At 44.5% G+C, this 9430-nt stretch overlaps 1 protein-coding gene across 4 annotated transcripts in view; it reads right to left on the reverse strand.

Annotated features, from left to right (window-relative positions):
* Window positions 1-9430, reverse strand: part of KANK1 (KN motif and ankyrin repeat domains 1) — a 218280-nt gene that overhangs the window by 164437 nt on the left and 44413 nt on the right. Inside the window, exon 1 of one of the 4 annotated variants that reach the window (XM_019517653.1) lies at window positions 6417-6579. The exons of the other annotated variants lie outside the window; for them this stretch is intronic. The gene's annotated coding sequence lies outside the window, so the exon portion shown is untranslated. Of the gene's footprint in view, window positions 1-6416; window positions 6580-9430 lie in introns of those variants that run through there. 4 annotated transcript variants of the gene reach the window in all.

Here is a 9430-nt window from a genome sequence, read left to right on the forward strand (position 1 = left end):
CTGAGGACCGAGCCCTGAGGGACCCCACTGCCCACATCCCTCCAGGTTGAAAATGACCCATCCACCACCACTCTGGGTGTGGTCCTTCAGCCAGTCAGTGACCCATTTGACTATGTAGGTGTCAACACCACAGTCCCCCAGTTTTTTTTAATGAGAATGGGGTGAGAGATTGTGTCAAAGGCCTTCCTAAAGTCCAGAAAGACTACATCCACTGCTACCCTATGTCTAAGGATTGTGTGACCTGGTCATAGAAGGCCACCAAGTTAGTCTGACAGGACCTGCCTCTAATGAACCCGTGTTGGCTGCTCCCAAGCACAAGCTCCCTTGCAGACATGCGCTAGGATAATTCTCTCAAAAAGCTTACCCAGGATTGAGGTAAGACTAATTGGCTTATAGTTTCCTAGGTCCTCCTTCCTCCCTTTTTTGAAAATGGGAACCATATTGGCCCTTTTCCAGTCCTCTGGCACCACACCAGAGCACCATGAATGCTCGTAAAGCCATGCCAGGGGTCCTGCAATGACCTCAGCTAATTCCCTCAGCACTCTGGGGTGGAGATCATCATCAGGACCAGCTGATTTAAATACGTCCAGTCCCTCCAGAAGTTCCCTGACTAGGTCCTCACTGACCCTAGGCTCAGGTGCACCTTCTCTGGGGCCTATGGGGGTCCCGGTCCCTGCTCAGAAAAATGGAGGCAAAGGGCCGAATGAGTCACAGTAATCCTTCTGCGACATCTCAGATCCAGGCACCAAGCAAGCAGCAGATCTCCCGAGACAACAAGTCAGGGCAGCAGATTGATGCCCGTCTCCCGTGGAAGAGAGTCTCCAACGACCATCACTCATCGCTTCTTGGTAGCAGTGGTCTTGATCCTCCCAACCGTGGCAATACCTAGCCTGGCTTCTTCCACCAATGGAACTTGCTCCTTCTCTGTTGCAACGGCTCCATTTCTGTTCTCCAGGCATACTGTTACAGGTGGAGATGAAGATTTCTGCTTGCCGCCAGAGTTCACAAGTGTCCAGCTTCCACCTTCCTAGGATTCTATGCCTTCTTCCTTGTGTAGTGTTGCCTCTAGCAGTCCTTCCCCCAGTCCTAGAAGTCTCCTTCAGCATCAAATCAATGGAGTCCACATAGCAGAGGATGCTTCGGAGCCTTGCCACGTCCTCCTGTAGCCTATCCCTGAAGGATACCACAAAGGAGGAAATGCTCATATCACAGGCACTCCCCCACCTGGCTGTCACTGGAAGGAAACTGCAAGGTGCAGTCTCCACAGTGGCAAGCCAGGACCTAGGTGGAAGCCTCAACAATGAGCAGCCCTGCCTGGACTGACTTCACAGGTGCCAGCAGAGGAAGGTGCCCCCACCACTACCTGCAAGTGGTCACCATGCCCCTCCAGCCTCTGGGGGCATGCATCATTCATGATCCCAACGCCTTGGCTGCCTGTACTGTTGCACATTGCTCCTTCACCCATTCGTCGCAAGGCAGCAGCTCTATAGGAAGTCCAGTGAATTACGGAAAACAAATGTCTCTCCATCCACCAAGACCTAAAAAATGCCCCTTACCATCACTTGAAGTTGCGCAAGCTCTTGTGGATTTACACATTTAAACTTTCAGTGCGACTTCAACCCTGGTGAAGCTTGGAAAACCAAATGGAGCTCACAGGAAGTTCCAAATAAACATCTTGATAGATCCAAAGCAGCAGGTCCCTGGCTTTGATCTCCCACACTGCTCATGGGTAACTCTAAGCCGTATCTGCACAAACCTTGGGAGATGCGGATACCCAATGCACAAATGGAAAATTAAAAGCTCTCTAGTGCGTGACTGATCACTTAAATAGACCATGGAAGTGACAACTCAATGCCCAATCTACAAATATAAAAGGAGGTATACACTCAGTAACATACTCTGCTGCTCCTGATGCAATTCTGTCCCTCAACCACCTAAATGTAAAATTATAGTTTCTGTTCTGTATCTGCATCAGTCATATGAAAGAAGATTGGATGGACAAAGTTACAATGGAATCACCTTATTCTGTAAGGTAATTCACCATGTAATTCTTATTCCAGCATAAAAGTCCTTCATTCCAGTATAAGTTACTCCATTTTGTGTACAAGAACTCCCTGAAAGGTGGGCGAGTTCTGGAATCAGCTACTCAGCAGTAATATGGTTGGTGCCTGGAGTGGGCTAGTATCAGAGAACATCTTTTATGGAAATCTTGCTAGACTAGTTAAACTTTCTAGATCCTTTAATCAATGCCTCCTCTTGAAGCACAGCAAGCACATCTGGCTCCATGAGAAGCAGTTAAAGCAACCACACAGATTCAAAGCAAAGCCTTTTAAGTGAATCATTTTAGTATACACCCAAAAAAGGTCAGTATGTGCAAGATGGCCAGTACCAGTTAGTAACATGTTAAGAGCAGCATATAAATTTTCTAAATCTGTTTTGGAAGCAGTATAATTTTCATAAGGGACAAAGGCACCCTACAAACCCTTCTGTATATCATTTAGACCTGTATAGCCTTACTTCAGAAATTCTCTCGTCATGCTTCACATAATAATCTGTCAATGTTGACAAGCCAGCACATTTAAATCTTGTCTAAAAATTTCTTTTAAAATTAAAAGCAAAACAAAAAACAGCTCTGAAGCTTTTGCAAATATTTAAGAGGCGTTATTTCTTTAGGAAATGCATATTTGCAAACAAGATGTTATCATAAGGATAGCCGTCAAGCTATGGCCAAACCCTGGCTGTAAACATTCAATTGCAGTTTTATAAGAAAAGCAGGGTTTAATTTACATTTTCTGCAGCTGCATATCAAGTGAGGGTTCCCCCCATTTGAGTTATTGCTGCGTTTTGAATTCTAGTATAACAACTGTTTGATTAAAAAATTCCCAGGGGAAGGTTTCTAAGGGGATATAATAATGCAGAATTATTTTTTGGCTTGTCAATGAAGTTCTTGCCCATTTTGTTTGGAGAACCTGTGTGAACAGCTTACCTGTGGGCAGACCTCGGGGCTTTCTGCAAATATTTTGTATTCCAGGGCAAGCTTAGACACATTGTATAAACATCTGGAATACCTACTACAAAATGTAACATGCTGAACAACTCTATCCTATTAGATCTTCCAGTTTGTCTGAACCAGGATGCCATGGCACCCTGGGCTGCCAGGAGATCCTTTTCAGGGAGTCGCACAGTATTAGCATTGCTAGGTGTGTAAACACCTATACAATCCACAAAAATAAATCCAGAGATTTCAAATAGGAATCCACAGTGTCAAAAATATTCTGACATGATGTGGGATTTTTTCCTAAAAGCATTTCACATCATAAGAATTGTTCTATTTTTTTATTTATTTTTTTTTAAATATATAGTCAAAAATACAGTACAATAGCAGCTAAGAGCTGACCTTTTCCTAGGGACACTTGGAGTCTAAAAAGGTTGAGAACTAGTGGCCTTGAAAGCAAGTTCTGAATACAGCAGGCTCTCGCAATAGTGTTGCATTCTACCAAACTATTAGGTGTCCATCTGGGCAAACTGAAATATTCAAGTACAGGTTTCCCTCACCAACCGCTAAGGTTAGGTTCCTGAAAGTTCCCATGGTTGGCAAGACAAAAGACTTACGAGGAAAATGGCAGGTGGCAGGCTGATGTGCGGCCCTGGAAAACTACGGTTACTCAAAACTGTATACCATGGTAACCAAAATGGTATATAGAATATTAAGCATAGATACTCAGAACCATGGTTGGGAGACACGTACTGAAACATTCAACATGGCTTGGAAGATTCAGGATGACACGTTAGGGGGAAAGTTTCATTCTTGCAGATTTAGGCACATAAATCATTTCCCTCTCCCCCCACCCCTTCCCTTTTTGTTATATGTGCTTAATCTTTGGACAGGGAAATGTCCTATATCATTATAAGCAATGGTTTCACAGGCTGTATACTACATACTTTGAGACATGACAATCAGCTGTCTTTTTACTAGTCTTTAGCCTACCAGATAACACTCTCATTTGGAAGTGCTTATGGCTGGCAGCCCCCTGAAAAAAAAGTTTTTAAAATAATGGTAAAAGGATTAAACTACATTTGTGGAGGGAAGGGTAAAATAAAATGAAAGTACCACAAAAAAAAAAAAACACCAAACAAAAAAACAAAAACCCACCAACGAACAAAACTAGCCCCCCACATGTCAAACGTTCTGCTTGAAAGAAGACTCAACATTCAAATATTTTCTTCACAAACATCCCAAAAATGATGCAGCTGTAACAGAGCCAAGAGTTAGCCCTGCTGGCCACATCCACACAAGCACGGACATTTGTTTCCTTGGGGACAAAAAGCAGCAGGTCACCTTGTGCCACTGCTAGCCATCTCCAAGCTAGGAAATGCTTGTGCCACGTACCCACTGGCAGGTGGGAAGTTACCCTGAGTGGAGTAGGGGAAGGTGGGGCCAGAACTGGATTGGCCCCCCTGCAGCCTTACCTGGGGTCCTCAGGAAGCAGCAGCTGCGTGATCCTGCCACTCAGACCCTGAGCCAGAGTGTGGTCCTGGTCCTCTAGGACATGCTGCCCCCATGTAAGCCACACCACTTACTCCTCCATGGTTTGTCTTTTTTTTGACCCTGGGATTTCTCAGGATCAACCCCCCGCTCCCCCCACCCCACACATACACACACTGCTACCTTGTAGCACAGAAAACACCTGAATGAGTAGAGTGTGGCACCAAAGAAGCATCTGCGGTGCCACATACCGCATGGCCACACTTGTCTGGATGCACCCACTGTGTTAACCAAGTAAAAAAGGAGGCAGCTAACGTGAGCAAAAGGCTCACTAGAACACCCAGCTCTCCTGAAAGCTTTATACAGCAATACAGGCATCTTTACTCCACATACAGCTTTGAAGCTTGTTTGCAAACAAACTCAAATTCATCAATTCTTTTTCAGGCTGCCACACTGCATTCACTACCCAACATGCAATATGAATACAAACTAAAATAGAGAGCTTCTCTTCTCACAAGAGGAGTTGCTTGCACATGCAAGCATATGCACGCATAAAGTAGTCAAGAAAATGCTAAATCTCCAACCACAGTTTTTTGCAAGCTATTTAAAGCATGCAGTGTTATCAAAGGAAGAAGCAGAAAGCCACTTGATAAGTTATAACTTGCTTTATTCAAGGTTCTAGTAATTATAACATTTAAAATAGAGGCAACTCATATTGTAAAAAGCATAAAAGAAACAGTCTTTCAGAACTAGATGCTTCAAGGTAAGATTTTAAATGTTTTTTGGTTTTCTTTGGGGGGAGAGGGGTTGAAGTATACCCTTACTTCTGATTAAAACACAAAACTTCAAAGTCTCTAGAGGATGATTTCATTTTATGCCGAGACCCGAGCGTAACAACTTCTACACTATATGGTTTACTGCATCTCTGGTCTATAAAAATCACCAAGATGCTTTCCAAAACGTCTTGCAAGGTTAAGAACTTCTGTCACTACTCTTCTCCAAGTCCTAGGCTGCCACAGGAAGGTTAAGCTCTTTAAAGAAAAAGGAAAACCAAAAAAAGTCAAATTAAAATGTGAATTTAAACAAACTGAAAAAAAAAAATAAAAAGTGTAGCTTGTTGTTCCAGGTTACATCAGTGACGTTTGTAGAATTAGTTTTCCTTCCCTCATTCCTGGCATTTTTCTATTTTGCTCACAGCATTAAAATGCCAATGACTGAATACTTGCAAAAGAAAACAAAAGCCTTCAAGTGAGGCAAAGCTTTCATCTGCCAGTCATCTTGCCTGGTCCAGCTATATTACTAAGTGTACACTGATGGGGCTAAATTAGCTGTGTTCATCAAAAGACCAAATCTCCAAGGGAATTCAGGTTTATTTGCCACGTACACTCTTAGAAAAACTGTCTGTACACAGGAGTTTGTCTGATGCCAATTACCTAAATCACAATGCACCTGCGCATCCAAAAAGATGCTACAAGAATGTGAAACTAAAACTTGTCAAAGTATATGGACATCGATCTGGCAGGTAGAAATTGAGACCCTACAGTCCCTTGATTTTAAAAACAAAGTACAACTCTCTCTCTCCCGCTCTGCCCCCATCACTCCCCACCCGATTTGGATTTAGGTTCTGAAATCCTTGCCTCAAAAGAAAATATATCAGTATCTAGTAAAAACTGACCAGAACGATTAGAAGAAAACTGTTTCCAAACTGAAGGTGTGGGAAGAGTCTTTGAAGGACTAAGCCAAAGCAGGTATCACTTCTTGCTCAGTAAAAAGTGAGCGCCTCAGTAACTGCTGCGTGAACCCACAAGATTCCTGTCATTCACCCACAACACAGCAACTCCTAATGAAATCTGATTAGCAAGTCCTAGCGTTATGTCCACACACAAAGCTATTTTTATAGCTCAGTTAAGTACAAAGGAACAACCATTACCTTTCAATGCAGAGAAGGATACAAAACCCTGTGAGAAACGAGAAGGGCAGACAGCTTCCTCAGGACACAGTGAAGATGAGATATTGTAGATTCCTTTCAATGGAGGAAACTGTTGGGGAAATGTTAGGGTTTTAAAGACCCTACATATGAAAGCTCTACCAACACTACATGATGCACTTGGTGCAAATAGTTTTAAGATGGCCAACACCAGGCCATGAAAAATACAGGATTATCAGATGAATGTTTCCTAATCACTCCCCCACACTGCAATTTGAGAAAACTGAAAGAAGACACCCGCTAGCAAGAGGACTGCTAATTAATTCCTCCATGTTTCCTCCTCCTCCCCCTGGCAAGCACCACTACACTGAAAGCTAGCAAACAAGCACAGGTAATTTTTAGACAGAGGACAAATCTGTTTGGAAAATGGCATTAAAAGGCTTTAACCTAATCTGGTGGGAGCCATTTTCTTTCCAATGGCATGAAACAAAGTAGTAACTGTTTATCTTAGGTTTCTTTAGAACAAAAATCTGTTTAGGTTTAAGATTACTTTTAGTTCCACTGACCCAGACTTTTGTTGCACGTAGTTAAATTTCAGCCTGTTCAGAGGTATACATACTTCTGACAAGCTTCCTTTAGGCAGGGAAATCTCATGCACGCACAAGCTGTTTCTCTCAAAAACAAACAACTTTGTCTTTAAATAAACTACACGTTTCCCTCCCTTTATGTGGGTTCTATATGTGCGAATTCACTCTTATGCAATGACTGTTTTTATACTACAAAATGTGTTATGAGAGGTAAATGCACTCTTATGCAATTGAGGTGGTGGAACCTCGCAGTCAGCTGCTTTGTACAGTACATTGTGGGAGTGATGCGCACCGAAATAGTCTCCTGTGTGGATCTGTGCTCCTCGGTCATTGTCTGCAACATGTCCCTGTAGTTACCATCCCCATTATGCTGGTACCCTGTGCTTGTGTGCTGTCTGCTATTGGTGAGCACCAAAACTGTCTTGTAAAAGTGGAAGAAGTGGATCTGGAATGTATCCCTATTAGTTACATTTGTAAAGTGGGTTCCCTTCATGCAAATTCGAGTTGTGGTTTTCCAGGAACGTATGTACAGCATAAAGCAAGGGAAACCTGTACATAGGGACAAAAAACAAAAACTACACACACACACACACAGGGCATCTCATCAAGAGAATAAAATTAAAATTCTATACCCCCTGCCACCATAAGCAGAGCAGGCAGACCACACAGTGGGAGCAGCAGCAGCGAAGGATTTTTAATCCCTGAAGCAGGTAGAGACCCCACCCTACCTCTCCTGGCACTTCTTCCATGCCCAGTGGCACCTCCCTCTCCCTCCCATCTCCCACCCACCACTGCCCAGTTTCTGCTGCTCCTACTCTAGCAAGAAACACCTGACCAACCTACAGAAATATTCTTCTTTCAACTACTCTGCTTCTATGTGCAAGCTATGGGGGGAGAGGAATCAGGTATCCAAGAAGAATGGTCGTTCCTTAAGGAAACGATCCTCCAAGCCGAAAAGGAGGTAATCCCAACATGGATCAAAGGGGGCAAGAAGGCACAAAAGCCCCCATGGCTCAACAAAAGCATACAGGACCATCTCCTAGATAAAAAGGAAGCATACACCCAGTGGAAGGGAGGGGCCATCACCAGGGAGGACTATACCTCCGTTGTTTGGGGCTGTAGGCTGGCAGTCAGGGAGGCCAAGGCAGAGATGGAACTGGGACTAGGTACCCGGATCAAGGATAACAAGAAGTCCTTTTTTAAATACATAGGGGGTAAAAAGACGGTTCTGGGTAATGTGGGGTCTCTGCAAGCCATGCTAGGAAATCTGGTTGTCACACCAGACGACAAAGTTAACCTATTTAACAATTTCTTTGCCTCCATTTTTCTGAGCAGGGACCAAGACCCCTGTACGCCCCAGGGGAGGCGCACCCAGGCCTAGGCTGAGTGAGGACCTAGTCAGGGAACTTCTGGAGGGACTGGATGTATTTAAAATCAGCTGGTCCTGATGATCTCCACCCCAGAGTGCTGAGGGAATTAGCTGAGGTCATTGCGGGACCCCGGCACGGCTTTACAAGCACTTGTGGTGCCAGAGGACTGGAAAAGGGCGAATGTGGTTCCTATTTTCAAAAAAGGGAGGAAGGAGGACCCAGGAAACTATAGGCCAACTAGTCTTACCTCAATCCTGGGGAAGCTTTTTGAGAGAATTATCCTAGCGCATGTCTGCAAGGGAGCTTATGCTTAGGGGCAACCAATACAGTTCATGAGAGGCAGGTCCTGTCAGACTAACCTGGTGGCCTTCTATGACCAGGTCACAAATCCTTAGACGCAGGGGTAGCAGTGGACATAGTCTTTCTGGACTTCAGGAAGGCCTTCAACATTGTCCCTCACTCCAGTCTCATTAAAAAACTAGGGGACTGTGGTATCGACACGTACACAATCAAGTGGGTCACTAACTGCCTGGAGGGCCGCACACAGAAAGTGGTGGTGGATGGGTCATTTTCAACCTGGAGGGATGTGGGCAGTGGGGTCCCTCAGGGCTCGGTCCTCAGGCCCACACTGTTCAACATCTTCATCAGTGACTTGGATGGGGGGGGTTTGCGCGCACGTAAAAAGCACCCTGTTCAAAATTCATAGATGACACTAAGATGTGGGCATGCTAGAAGGGAGGAATAGGCTGCAAATCAAAACTAGACAGGTTACAGGGGTGGGTGGATAAGAACAGGATGGGTTTCAACATTGACAAGTGCAAGGTGATGCACCTGGGAAGGAAGAACCAGCACCATACCTACAGGCTGGGGAACTCCCTTCTTGTCAGTGCAGAGGCAGAAAAGGATCTTGGAGTCATCATTGATGCCAAAATGAACATGGGCCGACAGTGTGGGGACATGGTCAGGAAGGCCAACTGTACCATATCATGCATCCACAGATGCATCTCAGGCAGGTCCAAGGAAGTGATATTCCCCCTCTGTAACACCGGTCAGGCTGCAG

Source organism: Gavialis gangeticus, unplaced genomic scaffold, assembly GCF_001723915.1.
Source record: "Gavialis gangeticus isolate Ggan-Ray unplaced genomic scaffold, GavGan_comp1, whole genome shotgun sequence".
In the NCBI taxonomy this organism is placed as follows: domain Eukaryota; kingdom Metazoa; phylum Chordata; order Crocodylia; family Gavialidae; genus Gavialis; species Gavialis gangeticus.